The sequence below is a fragment of the Typopeltis vanoorti genome, chromosome 10 (assembly GCF_054136105.1).
Source record: "Typopeltis vanoorti isolate ZY-2024b chromosome 10, IOZ_Tvanoo_1.0, whole genome shotgun sequence".
NCBI classification, from domain to species: domain Eukaryota; kingdom Metazoa; phylum Arthropoda; class Arachnida; order Uropygi; family Thelyphonidae; genus Typopeltis; species Typopeltis vanoorti.
In genome coordinates, this window is record NC_143558.1 from 41863553 (window position 1) to 41882517 (window position 18965).

Sequence of the window (18965 nt, forward strand, 5' to 3'; positions counted from 1 at the left end):
AGTCCTAATCAAAGCTCCATAGGTATAATGCTGGGTTAAAAGAAATTCACTATAACAGGATTCTTGTTTATTTCTGTTAAAGTAAAATCACTGAGTGTTTGAAGGGGAATTACAATTTGCACCATAACAAGCACCACTATAATAAACTTCAAAAAAAAAAAAAAAAAAAAAAAAAGTCCTAATCAAAGCTCCATAGGTATAATGCTGGGTTAAAAGAAATTCACTACAGTAAATATTCCAGTACAGTAATTATTCTTGTAGTGTTGTTCCTATGAGAATGTCACAGTGATAACTGACTGAAATCTATGAGCTACACTTGAAATTGCCATACCTTCTTTAACAGTGACTGATCTTTTAGTATAATCTGGTGTATCAAATCCTAATATAAAATTTATTCTCTACATTTTTAATATAATTTTAGATTTAAATAGATTTCATTAACACTTTGATTCTTATCGATGTAAACATACCCAGAATCCCATCGATGTATATTTACACTGCTAAATTAAAAATTCCGAAAATAATAATATATGCTTGAAATGCATTATCAGACTGCACTGTAGTTAAAATTAAATCTCCAGCTTCATTATCCATGAGGATGGTTGACTTTTATCAATAAAAAAGGGAATTTATATTAGTATATTGTAACACCTGCCCATCGGCTGCATCACATACATACGAATTGCATGTGTTCATGTTTATATTACATCATGCTGTCATAATTCTGGCTGCTCCAATCTAAACAATATAAGGGATTCACAACTCTCTTCTTGTGACCTGAGAGATCAGTTTGAATTTCTCTGTCACCATGGACAGAGAAATTCAAAATATTCATAATAACCAGGACCCCAGTGGTGCCCAAAGCAAGGGTGTAAAATGGTTCTTGAGTGAACATGAATTAGAACAAATGCTTGAGGAAATACTCGATAACAAAAGATCTGAATTATATGATTGGGGCAGACAGTGATCCAGAACAAGAGGAAGCAGATCTCCCCACAAACGTGAGCTCTGAGTCAAGCGAGTGACGCATAACTTCGAACAAGGGATGACCAAATTCGAGGCCATCCAGCATGTTGTGTTAACAATCGCATGTGAGGTTGTGGCATTTCAAAAACTGAATGGCCTAATTCAATTATTTACCTCTCGACTTTTGTGACCAATAGTGGATAATTATGGTGATGTACAACCCTGTGCAAAATGATATTTTCATCATAATAATAACACACATAAATTTTATTTATAATTTTCATTATTTATGCAATAACATCTAAGCAATATTTTGACTGAATTTGTTGAATCTTGTATTACTAATTTACTAAAGAAGTAAATATAAGTAGAAACTAAAAATTTTATTTTTTAGTTTCTACTTTTTATTTTTTTCAAAAACCTTGATTTCTTGCAACCCATTTCTGGAGCCCATACCACCTGTATAACTAAAATTTTTGTTTCAATTAATTGTCAAAGATGCTAACTAAAAGACAAAAAATAATTATTTGCATATCCCATAGAAATACTGCACAGCAATTTTTAAATAGAGCTAAAAATGGTCAGGACACAGGGTTCTTTAAGACCCATTAGGTCTAGGACTCAAATTGTTACGGTTATGGAACTAGAACTATTCTTATTCATATGAGTTCAAATTTCTGAGAATGAATCATATAATGAGCCCAATATTGGAGGGCTGAAGTGGCTTGAAAAGTTCCATTTTGGTCTCTAAAAGCAAGGTTTCTGGCCTATGTAAAAAAGAAATTAAAATGACAAAAAAGTATATAAAATTCATAAAATAGAAAAAAAAAAATCCTTAGCACACACACACACACACACACACACACACACACACACACACACACACACACACACACACAGTATCAAAAAAAATGTATTATAGATTTGTAAATAACCTTTCGTGGGTGGGAGCAACAAAATAAAATCAAAATCTATGATTAGATCCTTGTGGACAACAGATAATCCAGCTAATGCAAAATACTAAGCAATTGAGATTTCACGGCTCTGCTTACAAATAATACTGTGGAGGAAATAAAAGTTCCAATATTAAAAATAAAGGATGTCTCAGTGATGGAAAAGAACTATGACAAATTCAATTCCTACTTTGGGATCACCTTACTTTTTTCACAAACAGAGAGGAGCATTATTGCTATTTGTCAAGCAATATCAAATTTCTTTGAAATATAAAGATTTACCATAAAACATAACCCAGCACTATCTTAATAAAATCATCAACTTCATAATGGAATAGTTTGATTTTAAATGTTGAAAAACAAAACAGTGACCTGAGATTTATTTAATACTCACTTAAGAGCAGTCAGGTTAACAGAATCAACTGATTTTCCATTAGCCAGCACTGAAGAGTTATTAATAACCTTAGAAAGTGCAAAAATGTTTATCGAACTTGACCTTAATAGCAGCTATTTTCAGGTCCTCTTAAACCTATCTTTTATCACTATTTTGTTCTTACAATTCAGTAGCAAAAATTTTGCTTCTGCATGATGCTCCAAGGATAGAGAATTCTTCCCAATCACCCTAGATGAATTCTATCTTTTCTGGGATACTTGGAAAGGAAATGATTTTGATGAAGAAATGAGACTGATACCCACACACACCGATCTAATATTTGCAGCATTGATGAGACATATGCTGCCTATTATTTGCCTTCTTTGCCTACATACTCTGCTCTGGGTATTTAGTGTGGGAAAATAATTTTTACCTACAAAAAGCAGGTATGGCTATGGGCTCACTTCTTTCCTCCCCAATAGCTAACTTGTACACGAAAGACGAGCAAAGAGCTCTAGATTCGGCCAGCCTAAAACCCTAAGTGGCCTCAGATTTGTTGATGATATTTTCACCATTTGGCCACATGGCCGTGAAACATTAAATACATTCCTAAGCCACCTGAACAAACAACACAAATGTTGAAAGTTTATTTTTCACTTGGTTAGACTATAATAAATTTAGTTTAATCCTTTATCCAAGTGTGAGCAAACAAAGTTTGCGCTTGAAAATATCTTCAGGACTGAAATGGTGTTGTACTACCTTACTGGGGTAAAGCAGTACAACTCCGGGCAACTCGTAGCAAAGGTGGAGCAAGCTACCAACACTCCCATCCCAGTATCTCCCATAATGCAAAACACATCTCCTTGCGGATATGTATAATATTATGCATTAAGGGATTGGCCACTACCCAGACTAGCTTCGACCTTTATTGAGGTCTCTTCAGTGGGAGCCAGGCCCAGTGGTGGAGATACCAGGCAGAAGCAATAGCATCTTTACCCATAGGAGTTGCCAAAAGGTGTGCCACCTTTTTTTTTATTAAATTATTCTGGATTTAGAGAAAGATGTTGAAAGTTTATTTTTCACTTGGTTAGACTATAATAAATTTAGTTTAATCCTTTATCCAAGTGTGAGCAAACAAAGTTTGCGCCTGAAAATATCTTCAGTCCTGAAGATATTTTCAGGCACAAGCTTTGTTTGCTCACACTTGGATAAAGGATTAAACTAAATTTATTATAAACAACACAAATGTATCCAATTAACAATCAAAATCAAAAACAACAAATCTCTTCCTTTTCTAGACACACTCGTTAAATGTCTTCCCTCAGGCATTGTCTACCGCAAACCTACAAATACAGGCTAATACATACATAAAAATTCATACTACCATCCAACACAAAAATCATGAGTCATCAGCACCCTCAAAAACAGAGCCCTAACAATGTGCTCCAATGAACAAGCTCTGAATCAAGAATTTGAAATTATTAACCAAACATTTGTAAAAAAATGGCTACAATAAAAAAAAAAACAGTTCACAAGATCTTCCTTAAAAATGCCATTAAAAGCAAAAAAGATTACAAGAATGCCATAGCCATACCCTACATTAGGGACATTTTAGAAAAAATAAATAGAACACTATTTAAGTACAACATTAAGACAACTTTCAAACCCTGGGCAAATTAAGAAATTTACTTAGCTCCTCCAAAGATCCTCTTCCATACCTTGCCCACCCAGGGGTTTACAAAATTCTGTGTACCTGTAATCTACCTTACATAGAGGAAGCAGGATGCCCTATCCCAATCAGAAAAGATGAACACAAACGCCACATTAAATACCTCCACTATGGTAAAACATGTCAGAGAATTGACTAGAAAGGCACTAAGTCCCTGCACTTCACCAAAACCTGGTTTGAAAGAAAATTCAAAGAAGTTTGTGAAATGCTGAAACGCCATCCAAATCTAAACAAAAATGATGGATAAATTATTCCAAGAATGTGGAGGACCCATTTTCAACCCATATAGCAAGCAGAACAACCCCAGACAGAAGAAAATCCCAATACGAAAGGACTTTTAGAAATTGTTTAATGTACTTTCATTTTTTTTTCCTCACCAGAGGTCAAGCTGGGACAAATAATTAACAAACATTTAGATTCATCTTACTTTTGTATAGTGTAGCATCATGGAGTTGTGTCTTGTACACATGTATGTTTTCTTCATGATGACCTCAATATAGAGGTCAAAACGTCGATTGTTACTTGCTTAATGCTAAGTAAAGTAATTATTCTAGCACGTGTGTTGTGTCTCCATAAATTCTTCACTATGAATGCTGACCACCATGTAACCTTAAAAGAAGGAACAGACCATCAACTATTAATGGCCAGAATGAAGCTCAAACTGTGCAAGAAAAAGGAAGACATCATCTGGAAAAACTTCAATGTTAACAACATATCACCAATTTATGCTGTATAAATTAAGAACAGGTTTGACTTACTCAACCTTGATGGAAAAGACACAGAGGAATAATGGCATGAGATTAGAGAAACTATAATCAAAATTGCTGAGAAACATACCATATCAAAAGCCAAATAAAACAAAAAAATGGCTATCTGACAACAACATCAATATATCTGATCAGTGAAGAGTGACCAAAGCCAGGAGAGACAAGGATGAAGTCAAATCATAGAATGCAGCTTTCCAACATGAAGCAGGAAGGACAAAGAAAGATAGACAAACAAACAATGTCAGTCAGCACCTAGAAGAAGCTAACAGAAAGAGACATACTAAAGCCCTGTTTGCTGAAGTGAAGGAAATGAGATTCAATTTCTATGCATGACAAGGGCACAGTCAGGTACTGGAATGGAAATGAACTGAGCGACCAGCAAAAAATCAAGAATAGGTGGAAAGAATATACAGAAGAGCTATATGCCAACCTGACTGAACACCAAGAAGACAATGAAAATAGCCTTATGGACAGGGAACTAAGCATCTTGGAGGGAGAAGTAGCTTGGGCTATGAGAAAAATGACAAACAAGAAAGCCTCAGATAATGATAGGATATCTGCAGAACTCCTAAAACCAGTGCAATCAACATTATCACAGCTTTGTGCCAAGAGATCTGGTCTCCTTACAAATGGCCTATGGGAAAGATCAATATTCATCCCATTACCAAAGAAATGTGATGCCAGAGATTGCTCCAATTATGGCACAATAGCACTGATTTCTCATGCAAGCAAGATCCTACTGAAGATTATTCAAAAGCAGCTACAAGGGAGAGACACTAGAGAGCACATAGCCAAAATCAATGTGTTTCATTGATACAGCAAAGCTTTTGACTGTGTAGAGCATGATAAGCTATGGGTGGCTCTGCATGACCTTGGTGTCTCATCTTGCCTGATCAAGCTTACTAGATCGCTGTATATTGATCAGGAAGCAAGAGTGCGAACACTTTATGGTGACACAGATTGGCAGGATCATCAAGGGTGTGAGACAGGGATGAATTTTAACCCCATTTCTTTTCATCCTTTATGCTGAAATGATCATGAGGAAATTAGACATAGACTCATCCAGTATCGGAGTGAAGATAGGAGGAAGAACTACCTACAACTTTAGGTATGCAGGTGACACAACCTTTGGCAGAAATTGGCAGAAAGAGAAGAAGACCTACTAAATCTAATTTTGAAAATCAAAAAAGAAAGTGAAAAAATGGGGCTGCAGCTTAACATTAACACCTTAACAAAGCCAGCTAGTGAAGAAGTGAAATTTAAAATCAATGATGAAGAAATTGAATCAGTTCAGGATTTCATCTTCCTTAGTTCAAAAACTGACCTTGATGGAAGATCCACCCCTGAAATCAAGCATGGGATACTCTGGGCGGTACTGCAATGGCCAGCATGAAAAAGATATGGAAAACAAAGACATTGCTCTAAGTATCAAAAGCAGACTATAGCCAAAGCTGTAGTTTTTTCCATAATGATGAATGGGTGCGAGAGCTGGACAATAAAAAGGGCTGACAAAAGCAAATTTGATGCATTTGAAATGTGGGCTGGCAGAAACTGTTACAAATACCATGGACAACTTGGCTGACAAATAGAGAAATGCTGGAGCTCATAAAACCAGCAACATCACTGGAAGCTAAAATCACTAAACAACAACTAACTTACTTTGGCCATGTCATGAGTGCCAACTCACTAAAGAAGTCTGAGATGTTGGGAATGGTCAGTGGAACCAGAAGAAGGGCCAACAAAGAACATGCTGGCTCAAAATCATTCAAGTGGAGAGCATCTGCCTACAAAGTCACCAAGAGTTGGACATGGCTGAATGAACCGCATTAAACATTAATTAAACTATCTTTTCAGATGTACTCCAGATACATGGATGGAAACAGTTTTGCTATGATCCTGTGCATCATTGAAAGAAACCTCCATGGAGTTATGCATCACTATTTCAAGAATGGTGTATTGTTGGAACTCAGCGATGGTGTGCATGTGATTATGCATGTATAGTCAACTCTCACTATAGCAAACACCACTATAACAAAATCATTCACTAAACAAACTATCATAAAGTTTCAACCAATACTATATAGATATAATGCTATGTCAAAGAAATTCACTATAGCAAATTGTCCACTATAACAAACTCTTCCTGTGGTCCCTACAAATCTGTTAGTCAACTATATCTTTCAGAGTGTGTGTGTGGGGGGAGGGGAGTGTGTGCGTGTACATACACATGTGTGTGCTGGCTAAACATAAAAAAGATTGTGAATCATTCGAAATGCTTCTGACTATTACATCTAGAAAGGGTAGATTATTATTCAATTGCTTTTCTGGTGAGCAGTTGCTTCTTACACCAGAAACTTGTGAATATCTGTTGAAATCACTGGGTCACTAATTCAAATGGCAAACAAATCACACAGGAAGCTCTGTTCAAAAGCTAAATAACTGAAACAGATCGCCACATAGTTTACAAGCAATGTGGAGAACCAAATAGAACCTCTAACCTAATGTCTAATCCTTGCCCTATCAAAATGCACTCCTTCGCTTTTTAATTCAATCATTTTTTAAAAATCATTTATTAAAAATTTTTAATTCAAAATTTTTAATCTTTTTAATTCAATGACTAGATGTCAGTAGTCATTGAATTAAAAAGATGATTTGACAAATTTTTGTATTTAACCTACTAAACTGTATTCTGCATTGACTTCAACAGCATAAACACAATATGATGGTACAGCATAATCAACTGTCAAGCTAACTCATATGTAGCTGAGTTAAACAGGATCTTAGTAATTTCATCAGAGAATGAAGATGAAAGCAAAAAGTCAGCTACTAGAATAGCAACATCAAAATTAACAGACACCACTCAGTTAAAAGAAGTCCTTAGCTGCTTTCATCAGAGAATGAGGGTGACATAAAAAAAAGTCACTCTGGAACGCCTCAATTTCAACAGAACTATACAACAGAACAATTATATTTCTAAATAATAACTAAATGACATATTCAGGCAAAAGTAGTAAGGGAAAGGAAGAAGCAGCTGGCATTCAATGCCAAACACAAAGATAAACTTCTTAAATGTCAGACAATTCAAGTAGAGAGAGGGAGAGATGTAGGCAAACTTTGAAAATGAGAAATCAGAAAATAACTTATTTCTGCTTTGGTTCTAGTATGGGAAGTGCAGGGGGAAAGGAGAATCTGGTGGGGGATTGCATTTAGAGACTTACACAGCAGAGTAGAAAACAAATCCCAGAGATAAAAATTATTTGGAAAAGCATTTGTTAGAGAAAAAAGGCAAAACTAATAATAATAATTACCTGATAAATTTCTGATTGGAATACAAACTAGGAATGCACCAAAGTGAAATTTGGCCGATGCACCGAATATCATATATTTGGTTTGAAATTTGGCCAAAGAGCTAATATTCAGCAAAAGCATACTGAATTAAACTTTATAAACAAATTTTCTGGAAAAAAAAAAATTAATAAAAACTCTTTCAATGAATTTTAATGTGTAATTTTTTGTTTATATATAATTTAATTTGCAATGTTTAAAATTTAATCATGCTTTGGTCAGATATTCAGCACTTCGGCCAAATTTATTGGATGAAATTTGGCCGAAGAATGAAGAATGAAAAAAAAAAAAGTGATCATGTGACCACGTGAAAATAAAAATGAATATATATATATAGAGAGAGAGAGAGAGAACTTTGAAAGTTTCGCAAACTAACAGTAGAGCTAAAGATAATACAATCTTCCACATCGGAGTTGCTAAAGTTTCCACTACTTAAAAGACATGAGTGCCCATATATTAGCCTTTTCTTATTTCTTTTGATTAAGGTCTCACTTTCCTGATAGCTGTTTCGAATTGTTGGTTTTCATCAGAGATTAGCAGAAACCATAAAATGACAAGAATCTCATTTAGTAACAAAGCAATTCTGTCACAAAGAACTGAATTTTTCATAAGTGAACAGCAGTTGCTGCTTAAGAGTAATTATCAAAGAGACTAAATGTATTCATTTTGGCATTGCAAAATAAACAGATCAATTCATATTTCATGAATTACTTACAAAACTTGAAAATTTTTCTAAATAGTGCAAGCTAAGGCAACTCCGATACCGAGGATGGTATTTTTACAAGCTTGCTCTCTCTCTCTTCTTTATTCAAAACTCTATATAAAGTTTCTCTCTACAAATGTATATTCTGTTAGGATATATGCATGTAAACTTTAATATCTCCTATTTCTGTTCATTTTACATTATTACCAAAAATGAAGACTTTTAGAATGCTCTTTGATTGTCTCTCTCTTCTTCTCTTCCGTCTAAGACAGGTTGAGTCTTCTCTTGAGCAGGATCTTCCAGTCTTCTCTATTCCTTGCTGTTCGAAAAAGTTCCTTATATGTTCTGCATCCCGAGATGTTCTTTATTGATTTCAGCCAGGTAATTCTTGGTTTTCTGAGTCTTCTTTTTTCAGTTGGAAAAGTATTGATTAGGACGTTAGGAAGTCTGTCTGTATCCATGCGTACAGTGTGTCCAAACCATCTCAGTTGTTGTTTTCTAATTTTTTCTATTATTGTCTTTTTATACAATAGTTCTTGTCTGACTGTGATGTTTGTTTTCTTTTCTATCCAACTTGTTCTATTTATTTTTCTTAAGCATTTCATTTCAAATGCCAGCAGTTTTTTCTCCTCTCTTTTTTTAACTGTCCACACTTCTGCTCCCTAGATTACTGTTGGTATAATTATTGCTTCATATAATTTGATTTTGGCTTGCTTAGATATCGTGTTTGTTTTCCAGATTTTCTGCAATTTTCCCATGGTGGTCCATCCTATCGCTATTCTGTATTTGATTGTTTTGAGTTCATCTATTGTTTCTGTTAGTTTTGATCCAAGGTATATGAAGTTGTCTACTTGTTCTATTTGTTCTCTGTTTAGGGTGGCTGAGATGGTAGTTTCGTTCCTCCATATTTTCATCACTTTTGTCTTTTGTATATTTGTTGTCATGTCAAATGTTTTACAGGTTTCGTTTAGCTTGTTGATCAACTTTTGTAGTTCATTTGGGGTTCTTGCAAGAAGGACGAGATCATCCGCATATTTGATATTATTTATGTTTAAACCATTGACATTGATTCCAGGCTCATTGTCTATTGCCTTCTTTACAACTTCTTCTAGATATATGTTGAATAGGCATGGGGATAATGGGCATCTTTGCATTACTCCTTTTTGGATCTCTATGGGTTCTGTTGTGAGTGTGTCCTTTTTGATTATTGCATTTGTCTTAGAGTAATATTTTATCAGAAACTATATTATATATTTGTCTATTGCTTTTTCTAGTAGAATTTTAAGAAGGATTTCTCTGTTGATGCTATCGAAAGCTTGTTTAAAGTCCACAAAACAGCAATATAGTTCTTTATGGTCTTCCCAGCTGAGCTCTGCTAGTTGGTGCAATGTGAAAATTTGGTCTATTGTTGAATAGTTTCCTCGGAAACCAGCTTGTTCTATACCTATCATTTGTTCATAGGTGTTTTTTAATCTATTTTGTATAATTCTTATGAATATTTTATAGGTGTGAGGGAGTAAATTGATTGGTCTGTAATTTCTGCAGTCTCTTTTGTCTCCTTTCTTGTATATTGGGACGATCTTTCCAGTTCTCCAGTCATCTGGGATCTCTCCTGTTTGTAGTATTTTATTGAATAGGGTTGTTAAATATTCTATTGATATGCTACCTCCATATGACCACAGTTCAGTAGGGATAGTATCAATGCCTGGTGCTTTATTGTTTTTCATCTGTTTTATTGTGTATCTAACTTCTTCTTGTAAAATTTTTGGGTGATCATTATTTCCTTCTATTGTTGGCATTGTAGTTTTGCTTGGTGGAAGATAGTCTTAAAATGGTTTGACCAGATTTTTCTTATATCTTCAATATTCCCGGTGTTATGCCGATACCTTAAGAACGTAGAATTCCCAGCTATCATGGTGTAACATGAAGAGAAAATAAAATAAAACCCCTGTATAACAGCTAATAGATGAATTATTTAAAAGAAAGAAAAATATTCTTGCATCCAAGTATAATATAAAAAAAAAAAAGGGTGTTTGTTGAACTAACTAACAAAAGAAGGAATATATTAGTATTGTGATATAAAAAAAAAAAAAAATTTAGCTAAGACAGAAAAGGATTAGTCATAAGAAATTGTATGTGAGAGGCTAGAGATTAAAATATTAAGTAAATTCTTAAAAATTTGGAAGGGGGATTAATTTAGAGGCTAGCAAAAGAAAAACAATAGACTATCGCTCAGGGTCAATTCCCGAATTGAGACGTCGTCACATGTAGTCACGGGCTCGCCGACCAAAGGACGTTTGGCAGAAAAACGCCACCCTAATTGATCGGTGAAGTCGAATCAAGTAAGGGGCAGAGAAAAGAAATTAAAGAAGGTGCCGTTAGGGGGTAAAGGTATAAAAGGGTTAGAACCCCCCCCCAAAGAGGCTTTTTCCTGGATAGTTTCTTCACGAGCTCCTTCGTATAGGTTTCACGTGGTTTTCCTGAGTGGCGGGATTGGAGTCAATCTCCGTCGTCACAACAAGGAAACAAGAGTGAGCGGGATTTCGATTCCGTATTTCCTATGGTAAGAAACGATGAATGCCATTTAGCTAAGGAAAGAAAGTATTATCTATGTGTTTCATCATCCAGTGAAAAGGAAATCTGTAAAAAAGTCGGTGTCCATGTGATGAGTTTCACAGCCATTGTATAGACGATTCAAAGTGTGTCCTTAATTCAAGAACGAAAAGTTAAGATCGCGTAAGCACAGTTCAATGCCAAAAGAACTTAGGAGTAACAGATTATAGGAGAGATCATACCAGGATAGTTCAATCGGAAAAAGATAGAAGCCAATATGGAAAACTCAAGAGAAAAAAGTACTGTAAAATCTCGTGTTAATTGAAAATCGTCTGTAATTGTAATCATTATTCTATTACTGAACTATTGAAGAGACTAAGGAAATTTATACTAGGACTTTAGTACATGACTGATTATAATGAAAGTATGCTTGTTAATGTTAATATTATATAAGTAATTATGTGTCCTGAGATTTATGCATGTGTATTGTAACTTATAGGAAAGTTTTAAATGTCAAAGTTATGTGTTAACACAGTGAAAGGATAATTTAATTTACGTAGTTTTAGATAGTTAAATAGAGTGAGTTGATCACATATGTCCAGGTGCTACAGCATATAGCGTATTCAGACTAATATAGGGTTAACTAATGTGTTAATTAGATCTGGGATTATACATATGACTGTATGAGTTGAATTTGTTATGGCGGCATGATCGTAATACCCATATAGGATCATAGCCAAATACTTGTGATTAGCTAATGTTATTTTGTAAATGTTTTCTTAGTATTGAATTGAGTTATATATATTAATTGAATTGTACCATGCTAATGAGTTTAATAAACCTTTGTTCATTGATAAAACAGTTGTCTGAAATTGCTGCCCAATGCACCACTTGAAAAACGTACGAACCTAATCACGTGGGAAATTAATGTGTTAAAAAACGAGATAAAGTGTCACGACTGCAATACTGTTTCACATTCAGACATATTTTAGTACTTTCTCCTTGTTTTTGTATTTATTATCTCAAACTAAATGCCCCAAAAGGCGCAGTATAATATAAATATTAGGGACACTAAGGGGAGAAATAGCTTAAATATTTGTATTTTGGGGTGATATCTCATACATGGATAAAAGCTGAATATAGACAAGCAGAATTTCAATAGATAGAATAATAATCATAAATTGGGACACAACACCGGTTTCAGTCATCTTGTTGTTTATCATTGTTACTGCTTTTGCTGAGAATTCTTTTGTAATTTCTCTTACAGTATCATGGAAGACTTTTAGGTTGTTTTGTTGGTATGCTTCTTGGCATTTCTTAGCTTTTTCTTCTAACCATTTTTCTTTGGCTTTTTTTGCATAGGTTATCAACTTTATTTTTAGTGCTCTGTATTTTTCTCTATTCTCTTCATTGTTTTGTTGGTTTACAAGTATCTTGGCCTCTCTTTTCTCTTCTATGGTAGCTATGATTTCTTGGGTTATCCACTGTTTGTTTATTTTGGGTTTGGAACCTAGAGTGTCTTCTGCAATTGATATCCATTGTTTGTTTATGATGATATAGTCTATACAGTTCTTTATATTACCATCTGGGGATGTCCATGTATATTTATTATTAGGGCGTTGATAGAACAATGTGTTTGTAATCATTAGATCATTTGCTTTACAGAAGTGGAGTAATTGTTTTCCTCTGTTGTTAAGCTCTCCGTATCCAAATTTCCCCATCACATCTTTTTTGTCTGCTGTGAACTGTCTTATTTTAGCATTAAAATCTCCCATCACTATCATGAGTTCTCTATTTTTGGGATTATCTATTTCCTGTTGTAGTTCTTCATAGAAATTTTCTATTTCTTCCTCTGAATGGTTACTGTCTAGTGCATATATTTAGATTATTTTAATTGTAGTTTTATTTTTAAAATAAATTTTAAAATAAAATTAAAATAAAAATTTAATTTTAATTTTAATTTAAATATAGAGTCAAGATGCTTCAATTTGAAATAATTCAGGTATTTTAATGGCAGAATGGGGTGCTCAAGGGTCAAAGTTGTATAACTGGGAGGAGACCTACAAGTAGCCTTTTAAGGAATGTGGAGAACCGACCAGGGCTTCTCACCTAATCCTAACCTTTTTGTGGTGCACCCTGTTAGGCATCTACCTAGATAATGAATGAGCGAGAATGGATTGGCAATTTAGGATTTAACTGAACAAATTGTATTCTTATTGATTTAAACCACAATAAAAAATGATGGTACAAAATGACAAAATTTCATGCTGGCTGGGGAATCACCAGTTAAACAAGGCTCCCATTGTTTTCACAGGAACCATGGCGAACAGAAAAACTGGAACAAATCCTGAAACACACCCCAAATCAACATCGAGATCAGTACTAGCAACATAAGAAGCCTGAATGGCAAAGAAATGGAGCTAGCTGAGGAATTGGATAAGTAGCAGATCGACATAATAGGGGTGACTGAAACAAAAAAGATAAAAACCGATGAACGGTCAAAGCTTAGTCTTTAGTAATACTTAGTCTTTATTTGAGATCTTTCTGAGCAATAAATACAAAATGTTATATTCAGGCAATGACAATCAAGGAAAAGAAGTAGTAGTACTAAGTGAATACTATAGTATTCAACACTAAAAAAGAGAATCATCTTCTTCAATGGCAGGCAATATCAAGTAGAGTATGGAGAGTATATCAGAATGGAGAACTGGACAATGAGACTTATTTGTATATATTTGTCCCTAATTATTCCTAATAAATCCCTAACTCTCTATATAAAGTTCCTCTCTACATATGTATATTCAGTTAGGAAATATGCATGTAACTTTAATATCTCATATTTCTGTTCAGTTTACATTGCCAAAGATGAAGACTTTATGAATGTTCTTTGATTAAAATAAATAAATAAAATTTTGCTTTTGAAAAATACAGGGTGTTTCAATATGAATGACCCGATTTCAAATAATTATATTTAATAATGAAATTGTGGTACAATTACAAAATAAATTACCAAGTATGAAGTAAGGCTTAAAGTTTTTTCTTGTAACACACGCCAAACAGTCACATGAGGGTTTGGTAAGTTCTCTGCTAGCACAATGAGTGGACTTGTACGGGCTTCGCTGAAAAGCCTCTTGAATTCGTTGCACATTCCCCTCTGAGGTGCGTGGTTGTCCAGGGCTCTTTCCATTACATAAACACCCTGCTTCTTGAAATTGTCGATTCCAATGACGAATGTTTTTGTCCAGTGGTGGAACTTTTCCATAACGTCGTCTAAATGCACGCTGTACCATAATCATGGACTCAGTCTTGCTAAATTCGAGAACAAAACGACTTCTGTTGACTAGATGTCATCTTCTCACTAACTAAGTGTAGCAGCTATTTGGGCACTAGTAGTGGCACCTAGCGGTGCCACTACTAGTGCCCTATATCAAACCCTATATCAAACTCTGGGCCAAAGCTGTTCACATGGTACAAGTCGCATTCATTTGTGGTTCATGGTTGCGGAGATATACATTTTCAAATAGGAACATTCTTTTTGAAACACCCTGTATAATAATTGTCAAATTTTTAAATATAAAGCTGAGATGTTTCAATTTGAAATAATTCAGGTATTCTAAAGGAAGAATGGGATGTTTAAGGGTCATTCCTCTACTTCTACTAGCTAGAAATAGAGGGATTTTTTGAGGCTTTAGAGAACGCAACTGACACTATGAAAAAGGTAAAGTTGGTCCTTGTTGGGGGATCTAAATAGCAGAGTAGGAAATGATTGTCAGACATACAAAAATATTTTTGGAAAATCTGGAGAAAAAAGAGCAAAGCCAATAATAATGGCAAATACCTGTTGGTTTTCTGCTCAGGACATGGACTGATTATTACTAACACAATATGTTCGAAGATAAAATGTGTATAAATTCACATGAAGAGAAGACACAAGGAATAAGGTTTCATCGACTATGTTATTGTTGATAGAGATGTTTTCTCACTGGTGCAGGACACTACAGTGCACATAGGATTTGAAACTGGAAGTAATCACCATTTAGTCTTGAGCAGGATAAAATTGAATTTCATGTTGAAAAGAACAACATGTAAGAAGGTTTTAAAGCGAATGAAAGTTGAGCAGCTCTCGGATGTAAACTGTAGGATGTAACACAACAAACATTATTCAAGAAAAAATGAAAAAGTTTGAGAACAGGAACGAAACCGTGAGGTTTAGTAGCAAATCCTGAAAAAAAAAACATTGATTAATTCAGCCAGAGAGGCATACGGTGAGGTTTTCTGCAAGGATAGAAAAATCAGAACTCCATGGTGGACACAGGAAGTTAAAGAGGCAGTGAAGGAAAAGAAGAAAGCATATCAAAAGTTCCTGGCAAATAAGTCAGCTTGTGCTCTTAGAGAATACAGAGACAAATGTAAGAAAACTAAACACTATGTAAAACTAGCTAAACAAAAGTGTCATGGGAAGATTTTGGTAAGAACATACAAAATAAATATCAAGAAGTTGGAAAGATATTTGGGAGGTTGTTGAAGAAGTTCAGTAATGGAGGAAGGAGTGCTGTAAAAGGAATTAGCGATGATAAAGGTGACATAAAAACTGGAGAAAAAGATATCCTTGATTTATGGAGTAATTACTTCAGTAACAGCACAGTGGTAAAAAACCCTCATCACGCATTCGATCAGGAATACATATCCATACTTGAAGTAGAAAAAGCCATCAAAAGCCTGAAATGTGGAAAGGCAGCAGGAGTACATGATATTCGACTAGAAATGCTCACGTATGGAGGTATAAAAATCTTACAGTGGTTGCACTGCACAGAGGGACAAATTCTAGATGATTAGATTATAGCTCTCATAGTACCCATATATAAAAAGAGAAATAAAACTGAATGTGAGAATTACACATTTATTTCACTATTGAGTGTTTCTGGTAAGATTTATGCAAGTATACTTGAGTAACAGTTGAGAGGGATTGTGCAAGGGAAGCTTGGTGTGAAGAAGAAGCTGGATTGAGGCCAAACAGAGGTTGTCGGAATCAGATTTTCACTTTATGACAAATAGTTGAGAAATCATGGGCATATAACAAAAATCTGTATTTAAGCTTAGTAGATCTGGAAAAGGTGCCAAACGAAAAGCTCTTCAAAACACTACATCTGTATAGTGTCAATGGGGCATTACATCAAGCAATACTTAGTCTTTATTTGAGTTGTAAATCAACAGTAAGAATTGAAGGTGGTACAGAAAGATGGTTTAATGTTGAATCAAGTGTCAGACAAGGATGTACATTATCCCCTCTGTTATTCATTATCTTTATGGATCACATTATGAAGGAAATGGTATTAAACATGATATCAGAATTGGAGATGTTAATGTCAGTTCTTTGCATTATACAGATGATGTTATACTTCTAAATAAATCTGGTACAAGTCTGCAAGATTCTCTAACCAAATTGAATAACTGTTGTAATAGATATGGTAAGAAGGTCTGCAATTACAAGACAAAGACAAAGAAAATAGGCAGAAGCATTGAAAATATCAACTGCATTGTGAATGGAAAACCTATAGAACAAGTAAAACATTTCAGCTACTTAGGCAAAATTTTTAGTGAAGATGGGCAATTACATATGGAAACAGACAATAGAATCAACAAAGCTGGTATAGTCGGAAGTCAACTGAATAAATATGGAATAAGACAGAAATTAGTCAAAACACTAATTAGCTGTATACAATAGAGTGTTAAAGCCCGTTTTAACTAATGGATCTGAGAGCTGGGTTAGAAGTAAAACACTTCATCAAAGACTAGAGACCACAGATATGAGAGTCCTCAGAAAGACCAGGGACATGAGCAGATGGCATCATATCATATTAAAAACATGGATATTAGGAAAGAACTTGACATTGTTAGCATCCACAAATGTGTTAGCAGAGCTAATCTTAGGTGCTATGGTCACTTAAAGAATGGCAGAGGAAAGATTAGCAAAACCAGTGTTCTCTGCAAGGTCGGCAGGAAAAAGGTCCAGAGGAAGACCAAGATATAAGCTGGATTGATACAGTAAAAAGTGCCATAAAAGACAGAAATATAAGATCCCATGATGTTGGAGTCCTGACAGGTAACAGATTGATTTGGAGAAAAATTCTAGATAAGAAGTTAGTGGTGATGTAAGTTTTTCATATAGTGCTATCATATCCTGTATACCGTCGAGGGTACATTTCAGGAATTGAGAGGAGACCTCCACATAGCCTTTAAAGGAATGCGGAGAACCAACCAGGGCTTCTGACCTAATGTCCAATCCTCACCTTCTCGTGGTGCACCCTGTTGGGTATCTACTGAATGAACGAGGATGGGTTGACAATTTGGTATTTAGCGGACCAAATTGTATTCTTATTGGTTAAACCAAAATAAAAAATGATGCTACAACATGACAAAATTTAATGCCGGCTGGGGCGTTGCCCAGTTAAGCAAGGGCCCCGTTGTTTTCACCAGGGAACCAGGGCAAACAGCGAAAAGTCAGCTACTGGAATAAATCCTAAAACTTCCTCCAACTCAACATTAGAAGAGTTCATGATTGGTACCAACAACATAAGAAGCCTGAATGACAATTCAGGTCACCCTATTATGACAGATCGACATAATAGGGTTGACTGAAACAAAAAAGACAAACTGGGAGATCTTTCTGAGCAAATAAATACAAAATGTTATATTCAGGCAATGACAATCAAGGAAAAGGAGTAACCATAGTATTCGTTCTGTCAATAATGTCAATCTTCTTGAATAGCAGGCAGTCTCGAGTAGAGTGATGTGGGCAAATATGAGAATGGGGAACTGGACAATGAGACTTATTTGTGCGTATGGTCCCACAGAAGATTCTACTAAGGTAGAAGTGGGGGAATTTTTTGATGCTTTAGAAAAAGCAACTGACAAAATGAAAAAGGAAAAGTTGGTCTTTGTTGGGGATCTGAATAGCAGAGTAGGAAATGATTGTCAGACATACAAAAATATTTTGGGAAAATTTGGAGAAAAGAGCAAAGCTAATAATAATGGCAAATACCTGTTGGATTTCTGCTCGGGACATGGACTGGTTATTGCTAACACAATGTTCCAACATAAAAATGTGCACAAATTCACATGGAGAGAAGAGGCAAGGAATAAGAAAAGTCTCATTGACTATGTTATTGTTGATAGTGATGTTTTCTCCCTGGTGCAGGATACCAGAGTGTACAGAGGATTTGAAATTGGAAGTGATCACTATTTAGTCTTGAGCAGAATAAAATTGAATTTCATATTGAAAAGAATAACATGTAAGAAAGTTTTAAAGCGAATAAAAGTTGAGCAGCTCTCAGATGTGAACTGTAGACTAAAATACACAAAGATTATTGAAGAAAAATTGAAAGAGTTTGAGAACAGGAATCAAACCTTGGAGATTCAGTGGCAAACTCTGAAGAATACATTGATTGATTCAGCTAGAGAGGCATGTGGTGAAGTTATCTTCAAGGACAAAAAAATTAGAACTCCATGGTAGACACCGGAAGTTAAAGAGGCAGTGAAGGAAAAGAAGAAAGCATATCAAAAGTTCCTGGCAAAT

The 18965-nt window shown here is 34.9% G+C and overlaps 1 protein-coding gene across 3 annotated transcripts in view; it reads right to left on the reverse strand.

Annotated features, from left to right (window-relative positions):
• Positions 1-18965, reverse strand: part of d4 (double PHD fingers d4) — a 339869-nt gene that overhangs the window by 208906 nt on the left and 111998 nt on the right. The window lies entirely within an intron of this gene.